Raw genomic sequence first — 20818 nt, forward strand, 5'->3', positions numbered from 1 at the left:
TGAGGCGCCACAAAAAGCCTTTTTTTTTCCTCTATCTGAATAACATCTGTGCAAAACGCAATTATCCTCCAGTAATGTTCCACGTTAAGTCCTCCTGTACGAATTTACACAAAAATCTCACACACCCAACAATTAGATCCTTCCTACTCTCCCCTCCTCTGAGTAAATCGTAGCTCAAACAGGACAACGCTTACATTTTTTCCCCCAAAAAAATTAAAAAAACAGCAATTATACCAATTTAAGTTAAAACACAAGAGTCTGCAGACACCGTGGTTGAAGTAAAAACGCAACGCTGGGGAAACTCAGCAGTGCAGTTTATGAGGCAGACATAAGGAAACATAAGCAACGTTTCAGGCTTAAGCCCTTCATCAAGGTACCTTGATTACGTATCTTTATCTTTTCTGCATAAACTGTTTGACCTGTTGGGTTGTTTTTACTTATACCAATTTAGTTGAAATTTAAAACTGAACAAACAATATTATTCATATGTCTACTTTTCTAGAATGTAGATTTGAAAATCAGGGGAGGGGCACAATGAACTTCAGAAGCTTGATGAGACCATACTTTGAATACACTGCTCGGTCTGGTTGTCATATCAATTTCACATTTAACATTGGCAAGTGACCTAACAACAACTTAATTTTGGTCACCAAACTACAGTGAAGATATCAATCAGATTGAAAGAGGGCTGAGAAGATCTACTAGGATGATGCCCAGACTTCAAGAACTGAGTAACAGGGAAAGGTTAAACAGGTTAGGACTTTATTCCCTGGATTGTAGAAGAATGAGGGGAGATTTGATAGATGTATTTAAAATTATGATGGGACAGAGAGAGTAAATGGAAATAGATTTTTTTCACTGAGGGTAGGTGAGATACAAACCAGAGGATATGGGTTAAGGGTGAAAGGGGAAAAGTTTAGGGGGAAGTTCGCACAGAGAGTGGTGGGAGTGTGGAATGAAATGCCAGCTGAAATGGTGAATGCAGGCTCAATTTTAACATTTAAGAAGAATTTGGACAGGTACATGAATGGGAGAGGTATGGAGGGCTATGGAATGGGTGCAAGTCAGTGGGACGAGGCCAAAAACGGTTTGGCACAGACTAGAAGGGCCCTGTTTCGGTGCTGTAATGTTCTATGGTTCCAGGAGTGTGCTCTCCAGGGGCGGCACAGTTGGCACAGTGGTTAGCACAACACCGTTACAGCGCCAGCGATTGGGACTGTGGTTCGAATCCTGCACTGTCTGTAAGGACATGTTCTCCCCATGGCTGCGTGGGTGTTCCCCAGGGGCTTCAGTTTTCTCCCAATGTTCCAGACACACTAGGGGTGTAGGTTAATTGGGCAGCACGGACTCGTGGACCAAATGGCCTGTTACCGTGCTGAATGTCCAAATTTATAAAATTTGTTTATAAAATTCTACGTCCTTTGTACAAAGAACCATTTCTCAAACAAATTTCCAGTTATATAGCATTAAGTTTAGGCATACAACACAATAACAGGCCCTTTCAGCCCATGAGCTCCTGCCACCCAATTGACCGGCATGTTTTTGCATGGTGGGAGGAAATCAGAGCCCCTGGGAGAACGTACAGACAGAATGGGATTTGAACCCAGGTCCAGGTCACTGGCACTTTAAGAGTGCTGCACTAACTGCTACGCCAACCGTGCTGCCCATAATTAACACTTTGTGGAGGAAAAACAAAGGATTCCAAACTCGAACTTGGAAGGAGATCAGGCACATTTGGGTAAAGATTAAAGAATGTATTTAAAATCTCCTGAAAGAAATGTTACACCCTCTTTGACTCAATTAAATTAGTGGCCTACAAACACAAAAAAAAACTAGAATACAGCAGAGCACATCTGTTTAAGGTGAGTGGAGGAAAGTTGAGGAGATGTAAGGTTTTTTTTAAACAGAGGGGTTGGTGCCTGGAATGCATTTCCTGGGGTTGTGGTGGAGGCTGATACAATATGGACATTCAAAAGACTTAAGAAAAAAGGTAGGCTAAGGGTGTGAGGTTGGGAAAAATCCTAACCCTGACCCTTATGAGGTTTACAAAGGTTGGCACTTCATCTTGGGCCAAAGGACATGCAATTTTTGCTGTAAAGTTCTATGTTCTAAAACTTCAAGACCATGCATTGGAACACAAAGGTTCAACTTTTACAGTAGGACAGCGCTGTTTCATAAACTTCCCATCGATCAGCATCACCCGCCCCATTTATGTGGGAGCCTGCTTTTCCCACTTGACCTCATTGGCTGCTCCATAACCCATGTAACCAGACTGAAAATCATTCTCAATGATGAGGTGAAGATTTGGCCAGAAAACCAAAAAATTTAGATATTTTTGCTGAGCAATTTATTGCAGAAGGTGAATCAGAAAGTGCTTCACACCACAAATTCCAGAGGTTGGAGCCTCAGCAGGCAACTACAAACAGTAGATCAATTAAATCTCCAGTCTGCTTTACCATCATAAAAAATGTAAAAGAGGAGCAGGTGAGTTCTATCTGACATCCTGGGACAACTTTTGCAGATTACCTGAAAGGTATTACAATGTAGATTGTGGAGTCTTAGTGTTTATGTTGCACTTTGCCCATAAAACAAGCGACTACATTACTCAGGCTCAAGGATCTTGTAAACAGGGAGATCTGAAAGGGAGGTACACTCATTGTAAATTCTTTTATTTGTTCTTTATTCCTCTCCGTGTTTGCAGAATGTAATTGCTTGGTCATTGCTGGTCCCCAATACCCTTGAGGTCATTGATACTCTTTTTCCATTCCCACGCCTTTCACCCTTCCACGTTGTTCATTGGAATTTTTTTTGGTGACTGTAGCGGATCGGTAATGTTTAGGCCCTCGTGAAAATAATATTTTGCTGGCACACGTTTGTCGATGTACTTCATCTTTTAACTTTATTACATATATCTTGTACAGTTTGTGTTTGAACACAGGCACTGGGATTAGGATCGTTTCCGCATGCCCGATTTGACTGCTGGTTTCAAACGATGTTTGGGTATTTTCAAGAACATGCTGAGAGACAAAATATCACAGGAGCAATTGGTGTTGAATATTACAGGAAATAGATTTAATGGGTCAGGATTGAAGAGTATCAAAATGGAACAGAGGAATTAATTCAGCCAGAGGGTGGTAAATCTGTGGAATTTGTTAGAACAGGTCATTGGGTGTATTTAAGGCAGAGAATGATTTGGCAGGGCATCAAAGGTTATGGGGAATTGGCCGGGCAGTGGGGCTGAGTGGGAAAATGGATCAGCTCATGATTAAAAGGCAGGGAAGACTCAATGGGCTTCCAATGCTCCTATGTCATATGGAGTCGTACTGCGTACTCTCTGACCCAATACATTCATACCAACCACCATGCCAACCTCAAAAATCAAGAACCATCGGTGCTCCATCACACTTACACCTCATTCACTGATGCTAAAGGAACCTTCAAATCCAGACTGGTCTAATCATACACCTTCATCACTCATTCTTGTTGGTCTTCCGCAAGAATGAGTGACAAACTGATACCAACTCCATTTACCAAAAACTTAGTCAACAGCCTTTACGCTTTGGCAATTCAATGATCTCATCCAGGCACAAATATCGCGAGAGTGCCTGCCCCACTACCCTTTCAGACAGGACATTCCAGATCCAAATCAATCCCCAGGTGAAAATGTTTGTGCTGTTAGGTTACCTCTGTAAGGTTAAAACCTTGTGTTTTTGCTTCTTAGTAATTTTGTGCCCTATCCCTTTAAGGAAAAGAATTGTTTGTAGTGTTACCATAGTGATTATGATGTCATATGTTGTAATATCCACACAGTCCAAGAGCTTGCATTCTCATTCTTCGAAGAACCATGAAAGAGGCACAAGCTCAAAATTCCTTGAAATCATCTTATTTTGTCTTATTTAGTTTTATTTATTTTTCTATTTGTTTAAAGTTGAATGTCGTTATGTCTTTAAATATTGCCAAATGCTTTGTTTATTCATCGTTACGAAAATCTTAATGCGAAGTTCTGCAAAATATATATCCGTTTTTAACCAACCAATTAAAGCTAAATAAAGCTGCGCGTACAAAGTTTGGTTCATTGGAAATTAGATAGTAATTCGGAATATCGTCCTTGCATTTCTTTGAAGATGACATGTTTTCAAATTGGGAAACACTAGAACATGGAAAGTGTTGTCTATATTCTTATTCAAACAAAAGTAGATTGAGAACTTTGTTTGGAAGAAAGACTGGCTCAATTTGTCTGAAAGAATTCAATTTGTTAAAAGCATTTAAGCTTTAAAGAAGTGTAGTGGTCGGTGAGAAGATTCCAGAAGCCTCTATGAGAACTTGTCTGTTTGACTGCAAACTCCTGTAGCCTTGGGAAGATAAGAGCCACTGCTACCAGCCAGAATTGACAAGAAGCCCAGAAGTATGTGTTCTATAAACAACTGATAAGAAAGATGGTGTGAGTGATAATTCAGCCATAAAAATCCTCTTAAAAGGGCCACGCAAGATACAAATTTGTTTACAGTTCCCAGGTTAAGCCAGGAGAAGACAGGCTACAGAGAGAAGAGTCCAAGATGGAGAAGAAGTCTCGTCGGGCTAAAGACCTCGAGCAAACAGCTCCTCTCAAAGAGCCGTTTGGTTGTGAGTTGAGCCAACAAGGCGAACCGGGAGCACTTGGCAGGAGATTGGAGCCAGCCACCATTGAAGAAGCGGCTTCAACTATCAAGCAAGAAGTGGGCCACGATAAGGCACTGCAGGCCTAATTTTCTGACTTAGAGGTTAGTGGAACTGGAACAGATGAATGTACGTTGCAAAGCCCCACTGGTGCTGAACCAAGCAAAATGATGAAGACAGAAAATCAATCAGTGGTATCTGAAAGTTCAGATGTGAATCCTGATTATAGTATTTCCAAGGTGATAGGTACCGCAGCCACAAGAAATGAGTATACACGTGCAGGGAGCTCGAGAAAGGCGCTTCTAATGCTCAAATGTCAACCCTGTGGAAAGGGCTAGCAACACTGAATCTCTTCCGAGTGCACAATATATGAATCTTCCCAAAAGGAAGATTCCCAAAAGCTTAACTATGCAAGTTGATTATACTCAACCATTGATGTCTTCATGTTGCTGAAGAACCAGCGACAAGTCAAGGATCTCCATCAATGGCATCATTTACATCCAAGGATCCCCACCAATACCATCACTTACAACTCAAGGTCCTACACCTATGGCACCAGTTCAAGATCCGTATGCTCCTTTCACAATAAGACAACCAGTCGTAACCCACAATGGACGAGACAATATATATCAATCACAGCAAAACAAAATTTCTGCCATATTAGCACAGCAACAAGGTTCAAATGGTTTACCCAAGAATGAAATTCCAGTTTTAAATGGAGATCCATTACAATATCTGATGTTAATGAAATGTTTTGAACATCACATTGAAAGTAATTCTAAAAACGTTAAAGATCGTCTGTATTACCTAGAACAGTACACTGGACGACAGGTGAAGCGGTTAGTCAAAAGTTGCCAATAAACGAATCCAGAACAAGGATTTAAAAGGGCAAAAGAATTATTACATCATCATTATGGCGGTAAGCATAAAATCACAAGGGCCCACAGACAAGATTCTTTCTTGGCCAACAATGAGATCAGAGGACACAAAAGCTTTACAAGCATATGCATTCTTTCTGAGAGGATGTAGTAACCTAATGGGAAGTAGTGTACATGAATTTGCTTGCTAATTTTCAACTATTATCAATAAATTACCTTATAAACTGACGGACTCATGGAGAATCAAAGATGCAGACCTTAAAATTATTCCCGGAAGGGATGCCACTTTTGTGGATGTTGTACAATTTTTGGAATGGCATGTATATGTTAACACTGTATCAGAATTTGTAAATATTAAAGGTACTCCAATAGTTGCTAAAGATGTAAATCATCGTCTCAACAAAAACCAAAGGGAAGTACCTTTGTTACTGCTGCGTCAGATGCAAGCACAAGAAAGAACAAGGAAACAAAGGAAGAAGAAGTTCAGATTGTTCAGGAAAGCTGTTTGTATTGCAAAGATAAGCATACTTTAGAAAAATGTTCACGTTTGGAAAAAAGATCGTATGTCAAGAAATTAACCTTCTTTCAAGAAGAATGGAATATGTTTTGCTAGCTTGTGTAAAGGGCACATCAGCAAAACTTGTAACAAGCGACTCAGTTCTGATGTATGTAGCTTAAAGCATCCCAAGTTACTGCATATTCATCGAAGTAAAGTTGAGAAGGAAGTCAAACAATCTGAATCCAAGACTAAAGACACAGTCAAAAAGAATGCCCCAGCTTTGGTTCAGACAAACAGTCTTACTGGGGCCAGTGACAAAACACTCTCAATATTTCCTGTGCAGGTTAAAGCTAAAAAAGGAAGCTTCATACTGAATACGTGTGCATTTCTTGATCCAGGAAGTACCTCATCATTTTGTATTGTTGAATTAATTAATAAACTTAAACTTCATGGTAAAAGATCACAGATTTTGTTGAAGAGAATGAATGATAAAAGGAACATTGAAACTAATATAGTTTCAAGTCTACAAATTGCTGGATTGAATAGCAATGAATTTTGCAATCTCCAAAGTCTATATACTCAGAAGACTATGCCTGTGAAAAAGGAGAACATTCCCTATCAAGATGATATCAAACATTGGGATCATCTAGAGGACATTTGCTTACCCAAGATTGATGCTAAAATCGAGATGTTAATTGGATTAGATGTACCAAAAGCTCTCGAACCTCTAGAAGTAATAAGGAGTCAAAATGACGGACCTTATGCTGTGATAACGTTGCTTGGAAGGTCAATTAACGGACCATTACGAGGAAAAATGAATAATGATCAGGAGTTGTCGAAAGTAAATCTCAACCAAATTTCAGTTGTCAAACTTAATGATCTATGGGAACAAGAGTTTTCTGAATGCCGCTAAGATATTCAAGAACCTTCGAAGGAGGACAAGCAGTTTCTGGATTTAGTTTCAAATTCTGTTAAACATGTTGATGGTCATTACTGTACAGCATTCCCTTTGAAGAAAAGAGAAATTTGTATGCCAGACAATAAAATAATTGCAGAGCAGCGCAAGTTGAATTTGAAGATAAATTTTTCTTTTCATTTGTAATATACTAATGTTACGTTGGACATGATCACCAAGGGTTATGAGGAAAGGTATCAGAAGATATCTTGGAATGTAAAGATGGTCAAAAATGGTATTTACCTCATCACGGAGTTATATACCCACAAAAGGAGAAACTATGTGTAGCATTTGATTGTGGAGCATCATTTCAAGTTTCATTGAATTCTCAACTTTTACCAGCACTTTAATATGTGTTTTGATGAGATTTTGTAAAGAGCCTCTGGTAATTGCTGCAGATATTGAAGCGATGTTTCATCAAGTGAAAGTACCATCAGAAGATCATGATTATCAATGATTATTATGGTGGCCTCATGGTGATTACAGTAAAAATATGATTGAGTACAGAATGACAGTTCATCTATTTGGAGCAATTTGTCACCGAGTTGTGCAAAGTTTTCTCTCAGGAAATGTGCTGGAGATAATGAAGAGGAATTTCGTTCTCAAGGTATAAGTATCATCAGAAATAATTTCTATGTTGATGGTCTTACTTCAGTGGTTTCAGTAAAAGAAGCAATAGATCTTTATCATGGGTTAAAAGAGTTAAAAGGTTTCTTCCTTACGAAATGGATTAGCAACAGTCGAGATGGGTTGGCTGTTATTCCTGAGGCAGGAGGAGCAAAGGAGATAAAACACCTCGACTTGGATTGTGACGTTCTACCTGTCGCAAGAATTCTAGGGGTGCAATGGTGTGTTCAATCTGATGTTTTCAAGTTCTAAATTGTTTTGAAAGAACCGCCTTTAACAAGAAGAGGACCCCCTAAAATGATAGAATGAGAAGAAGACGAAATGAACTGACTCAGTGTGTAAAAGTAGATGACACAATTTTCTTGTTTATTTTCATTGTGCGATAACATTGTTTAATGGGTTTATTGTATTGTAAATGTTGAACGTTTAATGGGTTTGGAGGGGGGTGGGAAGGGGGGAGGGAAGGGAGGGGGGAAAAGGGGAGAAAATGACACTGTGTATATTCAAGAGGGAAATGTTTGTGTGTATTTTGGTTAATATGGTTCATAGTGTGAAAAATAAAAAAAGAAAAGAAAAACAAGAAGAGGTTTTCTTTCGATTGTGAGCTCAATATACGATCCTTTGGGAATATTGGCACCAGTAGTATTAATAGCCAGGAAAATTCTGCACAAATTGTACAGAAGAACATTGGAATGGGGTGAAACTATACCAGATTCCATCGCACAACATTGGATGAATTGGATTGAGAGTCTTGAAATGATAGAAAGTTTTGAAGTCAACAGATGTTTTCAACCTACAGACTTTGGAATTGCCACATTTGCTTAGTTATGCCATTTTGCTGATTAAAGAGAAGGTGTTTTTGGTCCTGTCAGTTATTTAGTACAGTGAAATAACCAAGAGAGAATACATTGTGGATTTGTAATGGGAAAAGCCAGAGTGGCTCCATTAAAGCCAGTCACTATACCTCGAATGGAATTGACTGCCGCTACTATGGTGAGCAAAATGGACACTGTGTTAAGAAGAGAATTACAGATGGAGTTAGCAGATTCTATGTTTTGGTCTGATAGTACATCAGTGCTTAAATTTGAATGACAAAACCATAAGGTTTTGTACTTTTGTGACTAACAGAATTAATGAGATCGAGAAAGTTTTGCACGCTAAAACAGAGGATAATCTAGCTGATATGGCTTCACCAGGATCAAAGGTACAATCGTTTCTGAGAAGAGCCAATACTTGGTTGTTGGGTCCTTAATTTCTTTTGCGATCTCAAGAAGAATGCCCTCAAAATCCAGAACAGTTAAAAGAATTTTCAGTGGAGAATCCAGAAATCCAAAACACTAATGTAAATACTCTCCAAATATCTAATGAGAATGATTTGATTATTCAATTAATTTGCTATCATTCTTCATGGTTTTGTTTGAAAAAGGCAGTAGCATTCATTCTTAGGTTAAAAACTATGTTTTTACATTGTATCAAGAAAAAGAATCTGAAGTCTCAAAAGAGCTGTTTCCTAACAGTTGATGAATTGGTGAATGCTGAATTGGAAATCATTTGTTTTTGTCAGAAAAAGGTGTTTGATAATGAGATATCAAAGTTAAAGAAAAATCTTTTTTTTTTAAACTTTATTTACAGATTTTATCACAGGAATAAAAAAAAATTACATTTAAAGAAAAGATATAAAATAATATAATATAATTACAATACAACATTAATAACCTAACTTAATTCAACCACCCCCCCTACATATACAAAAACTAAAAAAAATAAAAAGAACCACCCTTCCCCTCCCCCAAATAAAGAGTGAAGAATTAGTAAAATTAATATTATATAATAAAAAAAGAACTCACAAAAAAAGAAAAATATGACAAATAAAAATAATTTAAAAAAATTTATCAGATCTAAAATATCACATCTAGAAACATTTAAATCAAACTTAATTGCATATACTTAACAAATGGAGTCCACTTCAACTTATAAAAAGACATCTTATCTTGAATTGAAAAAAATATCCTTTCCATAATTAAACAAGACTTCATCTCTAAATACCACCTATCCAAAGTTATTATATTTCTATCTTTCCAAGTAGACGCTATACATTTTTTGGCCACTGCTAAAGCTAAATAGATAAAAGAAATCTGATAATCATTTAATCCTAAATCAATTAAAGATTGCATATTCCCTAATAAAAATATATCAGGATCTAAAACAACACAAATATTATATAATCTATTAAATATAGATTGAATACCTTTCCAAAACTGTTGCAATCGGTCACAAAACCAAACAGTATGTAAAAAAGTACTAGCTGTCTGATCACAACGAAAACAAAAGTCTGACTTACTAAGACCAAATTTTTTTAATTTTTCTAGTGTTAAATATAATTGATGTATAAAATTATAATTAATCATCGCTAATCTAGCATTTATCAATTTCCGAATACTGTTTTGACAAATTTCCATCCAAGCTTCTTCAGCTATTGTAAAACCTAAGTCTTTTTCCCATTTCAACTTATCTTTATCCCAATCTTTCTTACTTTCATTTTCTTGTAAAATACAATACAAATCAGATATATACCCCTTTTCTGGTATTGAAAGTACATATTTCTCAAAATTAGTTTCAGGCAATAAAGTCATTTGGCGACCACATATTTGTTTTACAAATGATCTTAACTGATAATACACAAATACAGAATTTCCACTAATACCAAATTTCTTTTGTAATTCCTCAAAAGAACAAAAATGTCCTTCAAAAAAACAATCAGATAAGTTTTTTATTCCTTTCCTTTCCCATTGTTTCAAAGTGATATTGGAGACCGTAAAAGGAACAAGTTGGTTATTATATAATGGCAATCACCCAGACCATTTATTTTTAAGCCCCATTTTATCAAGTTTACTCGTCCATAAATTCAACAAGTGTTTCAATATTGGTACATCATAAGTTCATAACAAATTTTTATTCCATCGAAACAAAAATTCATGTGGAGATTTTTCTAAAAGAACTGCCAGTTCTATCAAAGTTAAAGAAAAATCTGAATCTTACAAAGGCAAGTTATGTTTACAAGCTAAATCCTATTCTGGTAAATGATGTATTGAGAGTAGGAGGAAGATTGGAAAAAGCAATAATGCCAGAAGAAGCGAAACATTCAATTATATTAGCTGAGGAATTTCCTATTTCTGAATGGATTCTTCGACATATACATGAGGAAACAGGTCATGGTGGTTGTAATCACATGTTATCAGAATTACACCAGAAATATTGGATACTTGGTGCTTCAACATAGATCAAAAGATATATATCAAAATGTGTTCATTGTCGACGTGCAAATGCTAAACCTGGACAACAACAAATGGCAGATTTGCCACAAGACAGAGTTTCACCTGATGAACCCCCATTTACATACGTGGGATTATTTTGGTCCTTTGCAAGTAAAATGAGGAAAAAGTGTTGAAAAATGATACGGAGTTTTTTTTTAACTTGTTTGACTATGAGAGCAATTCATATTGAAGTAGCGTCATCTCTTGATACAGACACTTTTATCAATGTTCTTCGACATTTTTATCACCAGGCGTGGTCAAGTGAAGGAATTACGTTCTGATAATGGATCTAACTTTACAGGAACTCAACTAGAGTTACGAAAAGCAATTAAAAATTGGAATCAAAAGGAAATTAATTGAATATTTAACCCAGCCACATGATCACATCATGCTGATGTGTAGGAAAGACTGGATGATGCCAATCTTCAGACAGTATTGTGTAAAATCAAAGCTATTTTAAATAGTCATCCAATACTGAAAATTTCTGTTGATTCAAATGACATTCAGGCACTTGCACTGAATCATCTCTTATTTCTTAAATCTAAATCTTTAATGCCTCTGGGTCAATTTCAGAAAGAAGATATTTATGCAAAATGCAGAGGAAGACTAGAGCAATTTATTGGGTATTTATTTTGGAAAAGATGGATTAAGGAATATCTTTCATTATTACATTATTTCATTATTACAATGGTCTAAAGCTAAACTCAATTTTGTATGTGGAGACATTGTAATTATCATGGACAATTCTGCACCCAAAAATTCTTGGTTGTTGGGGAAAATTGTGGATACAGTTCCGGACAAGAAAGGTTTAGTTCGGCAAGTGCGGATTAAAACCAAGACTGGTTACTTAAATTGACCTACTACCAAAATCTGTCTTTTACAAGAAGCAGAAAGTTTTGATTTCTAATCTTATACTTACTTTGTATCTGTAATGGTAATTATTATATATTAGTCATTAATGTCTATTATAATAATTAGGGGCCAGAAAGTAAAAGGTAAAACCTTGTGTTTTTGTTTGTGGCTATCCCTTTAAGGAAAAGAATTGTTTGTAGTGTTACCATAGTGATTGTGATGTCATATGTTGTAATATCCACACAGACCAAGAACTTGCATTCTCATTCTTTGAAGAACCATGAAAGAGGCACAAGCTCAAAATACCTTGAAATCATCTTATTTTGTCTTATTTAGTTTTATTTCTTTTTCTATCTGTTTAAAGTTGAATGTCATTATGTCTTTAAATATTGCCAAATGCTTTGTTTATTCATTGTTAGTTCTGCAAAATGTTTATCAGTTTTTATCAATCAATTAAAACTAAATAAAGTTGCATCTACAAAGTCTGGTTTGTTGGAAATAAGATTGTATTTCAGAATATCGTCCTTACATTTGTTTGAAGACGACATGTTTTGAAATTGGGAAACACTAGAACATGGAAAGTGTCGTCTATACCCTCTACACCTCTTGCCCTTTTTCTTAAACCCATGCCCTCTAGATTTAGAAACCTTTACAATGAGGGAAAAGCTTGCGACCTAAAATTGGTGCAAGGAGTTTGTACATTTCCCTGTGTCTGCATGGGTTTTCCCCAGGTGCTCTTTTTCCCTCTCACCCTCCACAAAAGAAAATGTACAGGGTTGTAGGTTAACTTGGGGGTAACCGGGCATCATGATCTAATGGCTGGAATCGGCTTCTACTGTGTTGTAAATATCAAATTATGGTAAAGGGCATAGACTCGTTGGGCCAAATGGCATCCTTTGTGCACTGAGAAACACAACTTAATCTACAGCAGGGGTGGCCAATCTTTTAATTTTGACATACCGCACGGGGTAATAGGCCATTTCAGCCCATAAGTATGTACCAGGGGTGTTGGTTAAATGGATGGCCTGGACTCGTGGGCTGAAACAGCCTGTTACCGTGCTCTGTCTAAATTAAAAATTAAAAGGTTGGCCACCCCTGCTCTACGCCCTCTCCAGTGCAATCACATCCTTCCAATAGTACGGTGTCCAAAACATGAACACTGGTCCAGCTGTTCCGTAAAGATGGATCAAAACCACTCTACTCTTGTATCCTCTGCCCCAGATAATAAAGGCAAGAACCCCACGTCTTCTCAATTTGCTTGTCTACCTGTGCAGTCACCTTTTCCTTGGTGATCTGCTGTTCATTTTGGATGTTGTACCTACCCCTGTTAGTCATACTAAAGTGAATCACCATGTACTTACCAGGATGAAATTGCCCATCCTCCTCACAATCAACACCACCATTAATCTGCAAACTTGCTAATCATATCTCCTCTATTCTTATCACAATTGTTATTCTCTGCTACTCCCCAGCCATCCACAGCATGATTAAATGGGAATTTCAATGACCGACCTACAGAGCACTTCAAGTGCAGAAACATTAGGGTCTCTAGGCCGAACTGGTCTCTGATAATGCAAGCTCCAACACACACCTCTTCCCACTTAACCACTTCAAATCCCACAACAATAATTGTCTCCTAATTCAACCTCAATTATCCAACAGAAATTCATGGTTCTATTTGTTTCAAACTTTCTTTGTGATAATGATGGCAATATTCTCACCACAGATTGGATAAAGTTTTCCCTGAATTCAGTGACCTCTTGTTTTGGCTGCTCTCATTACATTTCTTCCAGTTTCACATCTCAGCCCGCAATCCCTTCATTGAACCATAGAAAACTACAGCACAGAAAAAGGCCCTTTGGACCATCTCGTCTGTGCTGAACCATCATTGTCTGCCCCCCTGACTCACGCCTGTACCAGAGCCCTTCATACCCCTCCCATCCATGTACCTGTCCAAAATCGAGCCTGCATTCACCACTTCAGTTGGCAGCTCGTTCCGCACTCCCACTATTCTCTGTGAAGTTACCCCTAATGTTCCCTTTAAATGTTTTACCTTTCACCTAAATTCTTGTCTCACCCAAGCTCAGTGGAAAAACCTGACTTGCATGTCCTCCACCATCACATCTTATAAAAAATTTATATTTAAATAAGCTGGAAATAAGGTAATGCAGAAGTATAAAAATCTTTTGGTACATAGATAGATGGAGTGAAGCAGAAGACAACTGCATTCAATTCAATGATCCATAAAATTAAGATCATGAAAAAAGTGCATTTTATCAGTGCTGACACTCCACTTGGGGTAAAAGTCCTTGGCTTCTACGCAAACATTGTTTCTCTTGATCAGCCATTCTCAACGGGGGCCATACCGCTTATCTGGGACCCACAGCAAATTTAAGGGGGTGGGCATGGACTTAAATTGTAAAATATTTTTATGCTTTTTTTTTAAATGTAGATGGTAGGAGAGAAGTGTGGAAGAAACTAACTAAACTTGACTGCTCACAGGGGAAGGGGCCCATAAACTCTGAGCAGAGTCTTAAGTGGGGGCCATAGCCAAACAAAGGTTGAGAATGGCTGCTGTAAATTGTAAATTGGCACCAGAGATGCATAAACCATTTTAAATGGTATTCTGGAAATGATTTTCCAGAAATCAATAGACTCTGGCATGGTTCCGGAGGATTGGAAGGTCGCAAATGTAGTTCAGCTGTTTAAAGAGGGAAGCAGAGAAAAGGAAATTATAGGCCTAATAGTCTGACATCGGTGGTTGGAGAATAGGTTGCCTGACAAACCTATTGGAATTTTTTGAGGAAATCTCAAGTAGGATGGACAAGGGAGAGGTTGTGGATGTTGTGTACTTTGATTTTCAAAAGGCTTTTGATAAGCTGCCACATAAGAGACTGCTTAATGAGAGCCCATGGAATCACAGGAAAGATATTAGATTGGGTGGAGCATTAGCTGATAGGCCGAAAGCAAAGGGTGCGAATAGAGGGATTCTGTTCTGGTTGGTTGCCGGTTACTAGTTGTGTTCTGCAGGGGTCGGTGTTGGGGTCACTTCTTTTCACAATGTATATTAATGATTTAGCCACAAAACCATTCAATCCATAATCTAAGTTTGCAAATGACACCAAGGTAGGTGGTGGTGTAAGAAGTGTTGAAGAAACCAAAAGGTTGCAGAGAGACTTGGACAGCTTAGGAGAGTGTGCAAAGAAATAGCAGATGAGATACAATGTTGAGAAATGTACGGTTGTACATTTTGAAAGAGAAAATAAACAGGCAGATTATTATTTGGATGGAGAGAAAATTCAAAATTTGGAAGTGCAAAGGGACTTGGGGGTGGGGGGGGGGGGGGGGGGGTCCTCATGCAGGATAACCTAAAGGTTAACCACTAGGTTGGATCAGCAGTAAAGAAGGTGAATGCTATGTTGGCATTCATTTCAAGTGGAATAGTGTATGAGAGTAAAGAGGTGTTGATGAGGCTCCATGGGGCACTGGTGAGACCTCATTTGGAGTATTGTTTACAGTTTTGGGCCCCTTATCTTGGGACGGATAGAATGATGTTGGAAAAAGTGCAGAGAAGATTTACCAGGATGATACCTGGAATGCAACGGCTAACATATGAGGGACATTTATCGGCTCTTGGACTGTATTCATTGGAGTATAGAAGAGTGAGAGGGGAATCTCATAGAGACATTTCAAATGCTGAAAGGATTGGACAGAGTAGATGTGAATATGATGTTTCTTTTGGTGGGTAAATTCAGGACAAGAGGACACAGTCATAGAATTATATTGTAAAACAGAGATGAGAAATTTCTTTAGCCAGAGAGTCTTAGATTTGTGGAATTCGATGTCACATACACCTGTGGAGTTTAAGGAGGAGGTTGATAGGTATCTAATTAGTCAGGGTATCAAAGGAGACAGGGAAAAGGCTGGCATAGCCTTTGTGTGGCGGAGCTAACTCGATATATGTGGCGGAGCTGACTCGATGGGTCGAATGGCCTACTTCTCTTCCTTTATCTTGTGATTTAGAACTATGTTAGTTATCTCGACCTATAAGTTATATAACAGCTGAAGTCAATTGCCAGTAGATTGAAAATGAGACATCTATATAACCTCAGCATGTCCCAAGTGCTTCTGTCAAATGAAGTCATTGATTTAGCACATACTACGCAGAAAAGGCCCTTTGGTCCAGCTCATTCACAGATACCAGGTTTCCTTTCTGAACGCAGTTGCCTGCATTTGGCCCATATCCCTCTATACCTTTCCTATCTGTGCACCCATCTAAATGTCTTTTAAACATTATAATTATGCCCATTCTGCTAATTCCTCTGACAGCTTGTCCACATAAGAACTACCTCCCTGCCCCTCAGGTCCTTTTTCAATCTTTATCCTCTCACCTTCAACCTATGCCCTGTAGTTTTATATCCCGATCCTGGGAAAGAGACTGAACCACATACAGCACAGAACAGGCCAGTTTGGCCCTACGAGTCCATGCCGGAACAAATCCCCACCCTCCTCATCCCACTGACCAGCACCTGGTCCATACCCCTCCAATCCTCTCCCCTCCATGTAATTATCCAGTCTTTCCTTAAATGTAAATAACATCCTTGCTTCAACCACCTCTGCTGGAAACTTATTCCACATCCCAACCACCCTTTGCGTGAAGAAATTTCCCCTCATAATTTTCCCCCTGCAATCATGTCCCCTCATGATTTTATAAACCTCTGCCTCCTACATTCCGGAAGGTGGGCCAATCCCGTCTCTCATTATACAAGCCATCCAATCCTGGTATCTTTTTGAATTTATGTTCCCTTGTCACTGCAGCACAGATTGAAAGAGCAGTGAAGATTAACTGGGAGGTCGGGACAGCATGACTGCTGTTATTAATGCCAAGTGCAGGGTGGTGCAATACAATTTCTTGCATTGACTGTACCTCACACCACAAAAATTAAATAATCTAAATCAGAAACCTCAGAAATTTACTTTAAGTGAGGTGTTGAGATTGGAACCTTTATCCACTCAACCTGGTGTACAAAGGTGCGATCCTTCTGGGAGGACCTGGGGGACGTACTGAAAAAAATTACAAAGGTGGATTTTCCACAGGATCCGGGCTTGTACCTTCTGGGAAACATTATGAACGTGGGTTTTAAACTGTCCAAGTACCACATTCAGTTTGTGAAGGTCGCTTTGGCGGAAGCCAGGAAATGTATAATGGTCACTTGGAAGTCCAACTAAATATTACACGACAGAATACAGAAATGCAGAGTTGCCTTCCCCTGCAGAAAATTACATATAATTTAAAGAGGAAATATGACACATTCGTTAGAGTGTGGCAACCTTATCTTCCCCCTTTTGGAATGAAGGAAATGAAGTAACCCATCCCAAAAGGGAAACGATTGGGATCAAAGAAGTGGGACGTGGCACAGACGACGTGCTCTTGTTTTTTTTTGTCCCTTACCCCTTTTTATTTAAGTACCTGAGTTTTTTTCAGTTTTTTTTTGCAAGGGCCATTAACCTCATTGTAATTATGTTTTATTTTTGTACTTGTATAACTTATGTGACTTTATTCTCGGTTGTACTGGGCATGGGGAGTGGGGGGGGGAACAGACTCCGTATGTTATAAATAAGTGTTGTAAGAAAGTGTCATGTTACCTGAATTTATATGAGTCTTTGAAAATCAAAACTAAAATATTTAAAAAAAAAGATTTACTAGGATGTTGCTCAGACTTCAGGAGCTGAGTTACAGAGAAAAGTTAAAAAGTTTATGACATTTTTCCCCTGGAATGAAGAAGAATGAGGAAAGATCTGATGAGGTATTTTAAATTATGAGGGGGGGGATAGACTGAATAAATATAAATAGGCTATTTCCACTGAGGGTAGGTGAGAGGATAGGGATAAAAGTGAAAAGTTTAGGGGGAACATTGGAGGAACTTCTTCCCAGAGAGTGGTGTGAGCGTAGGACAGTCTGCCAGCTTAAGTGGTGAATACGGGGTCAATTTTTAAATTTAAGAAGAATTTAGACAGGTACATGGATGGGAGGGGTGTGGAGGGCAATGGACTGGGTGCAGGTCAGTGGGACTAAAATTGCTCGCCACAGACTAAGAGGGCAGAAGGGCCTGTTTCTGTTCTATAGTTCTAACTCAATGACATCCATCCTACAGCTAGGCAACTGGAAATGCACACAATACTCCAAGTGTGACCTTACCAACCTCTTGTAAGGTGATGCCCCAACTCCTGGACTCAATGGCCTGGCCAATAAAAGCAAGCTTCACCATCAATGTTTCTTTTTCTTCAGGGAAATTCAGCCAGAGCACTTGGAAAACTTAAGCTCATTTTCCATCTGAGGGTGAATTGGCTTGCAATGTCTGCTCATCAATACAATGGCCAAGAAAGCTCCTCAGGAGCCCGAATAAATTCAGCATTGTCCCCTAACAACTTCTACAGATATCAGGGTTCGTCACTGCTCGGTGCAGGAACTGCTCTGCCCAAGACCACAAGAAACTGTAGAGGGTAGCGAGCACCAGCTCTGATCACACACAAAATACTTCCCCCTCCGTCTACACTTCCTGCTGCCTTGAAAAAGCAACCAACACGTTAAAAAAAACTCATCCAACCCTAGCCCACACGGTTACAGGGAAAAATTACAATCAATGGATTTGAACGCGGGTGGCTACCACTGTTACAATATTGCCTAACCGCTATGCCACCCCTACTGCCCTTAATCTCGTAACATAACTTGCAAATTGTAGATGGGATGGTTTTTGATCATCACACAGGTGAAGAAATATCCAGAAAAATTCCACTTTGTATCCTGGCCATAATTTTCTTTTCCATCAACGGCTAATTTACTGACAGCAACATGATTATGAGCTATTAATACTTTTATATTAGCTTAGGAATAAGTATTAACTGGGGCTCAAGGGAAAACTTCCCAGCTGTTCTCCTACTTAATTCATTTATATTAGTATTCAACAGCACAAAACATGCCCTTCAGCCCATCATGTTCACACTAGCCTTTGTATTTATCTACACTAATCCTATCGACCTATATTAGATCTATAGCCTTCTATGGCTTGGCAACCCAAGTTCATTTTCAACCTGTATCTCAGTACAGATGCCATTTTCAACTCTCTTCAGTTGAAACCACAAACTTGGACTGATTTGAATCTGCTGCTTTCTGTAAGAAGTTTGCACGTTCTTCCTGTATCAGTGTGGGTTTCCTCCGGATTCTCAAGTTTCCTCCCGCCCTTCAAAAAGTACGAGGGTTGCGGGTCAATTGGGTGGCATGGGCTGGAAGGGCCTGTTACTGTGCTGTAGGTCCAATTTTTTTTTACATCAACAGGCAAGAATGATGCCCATTGTTTGGATGGCATCTCAATATCATCAGGCATTAGTCTGGGCAGTGGCATCAAGGAGACAAGCCAGCATCCAGAAAATACGCACACCAGCAAACATGTGCTTACAGTCACAGAATGAACAAATCGGGGAGAACCACCCAAAACAAGGAATTAGTTAGAATGATAAAGTTTTATTTGCTTGACAGGAGGTGAAGGGACAGAAGTCCTGTGCAGCTGTATTGTCCAACCAAGCTCTTGTATAAGAGAGGTCCTACCTCTTAAACTTGGCTGAGTGTTTCCGGAAGTAACAAAAATATCTGACCGACTCAGGGCAGTGGATGTTGTTAACATGTATGCTTTTCACACAGCCACTGCGTTCTCTTCCCCACCCCACCCCCCACCCCCCAGAACACCTGCTGTGTAAAAAGTGTGGTACTGGAATGGAGGTGCCGTTCCAGTTACGACTTTTTTTTCACCAAGACCCCTTGTCATTTTCCCTGAACTTCTGCAGTGTAAACTATGCTGCAGGTACTCTGGGCCCAACTCAGGTCATAATGTGATTTGTGTACTGTAATTTTCTCAGTATATTGTGTACCATAAATTTTCTTTTCGTGCTACCTGCTCTTACCCACAGCCTGCTCGTCCCGACAGTCGGCTGCCTGCTCTCCCCCGCTGTCCCACTCACCCCGGCAGCCGGCTGCCTGCTCTCGCCCGTGTCCCGCTGTTCCAGCAGTCGGCTGCCTGCTCTCTCCCAAGGCCCGCTGTCCCGCCCTGCACTGGCGATCCGCTGCCTGCTATTTCCCACAGCCCACTGTCCCACTCTGTTCCAGCATCCGCTGCCTGGTGTCCCGCTCTCCCATAGCCTACTGCCAGCTCTCGGTTGCTGTGAGCCGCTAAGCCTAACCCTATCCACAACCCTAACCATAGCCTTAATCCTCACCAGAAACCCACACCTTACCCTATCCCAAATCCCACATCTAACCCTAACCCAAAGGTATGAAATACAAGGTCACCCACTATGCTGACAATAAACCTACCCCAAGACATATCAAAATGCACAAGTACCAGAAAGGGAAATAAGGCACTGATCCCATTAAGAGCTAGAAATAGGCACAGGGTAATGCAAGCATGGGCCAACCAAACGTGGCAATTTATAGTTACCCAGAACCTCAGAGAGGAGACCAGAGAGGGATGATTATCCTGATGTCCGCATACTGTCAAATCTAATCTAAACCCTAACCCTAGATTTGACACTAGGTCTGCCAGATTGTGAGCAAGCTGGTCTGTGGGTTTGTTCTCAGTTTGAACCATCCCCTTCCCCCACCAACAGCCCGCCACCAGGCCCCAATGATAGGTAGCGGTGATTAGTAAGGGGTTACTTAAGGTGGAATGTGAGCGGAAAGAAAAACTTTGAAAGCCACTTCTTTCGATCAATACTTGCAGAAGATTTTCCCACGCTCTTTTATAAATTGTGTGCATACGTTTTATTAAATTGTCCATGTATTATCCCACGCTCTTTATTGAATTGTTAGTGTATTTTTCTATGCTCCTTTATACATTGGGCACAAATGTCTTATTAAATTGTGCGTGTTGTTTCCCATGCTCTTTCATAAATTGTGCAAGTGTGCTTTATTCCCGCTACGATTTTCCCACGATCTTCTATTGATTGTTGAGTTAATAAATGAAACATTTGATAGCAAGCCTTT

At 39.3% G+C, this 20818-nt stretch overlaps 1 protein-coding gene across 8 annotated transcripts in view; it reads right to left on the minus strand.

Moving 5' to 3' along the window:
* Positions 1-20818, minus strand: part of LOC138765122 (G protein-coupled receptor kinase 5-like) — a 203458-nt gene that overhangs the window by 154348 nt on the left and 28292 nt on the right. The gene's annotated exons all lie outside the window — the stretch shown is intronic.

This window comes from Narcine bancroftii, chromosome 1 (genome assembly GCF_036971445.1).
Source record: "Narcine bancroftii isolate sNarBan1 chromosome 1, sNarBan1.hap1, whole genome shotgun sequence".
NCBI classification, from domain to species: Eukaryota; Metazoa; Chordata; class Chondrichthyes; order Torpediniformes; family Narcinidae; genus Narcine; species Narcine bancroftii.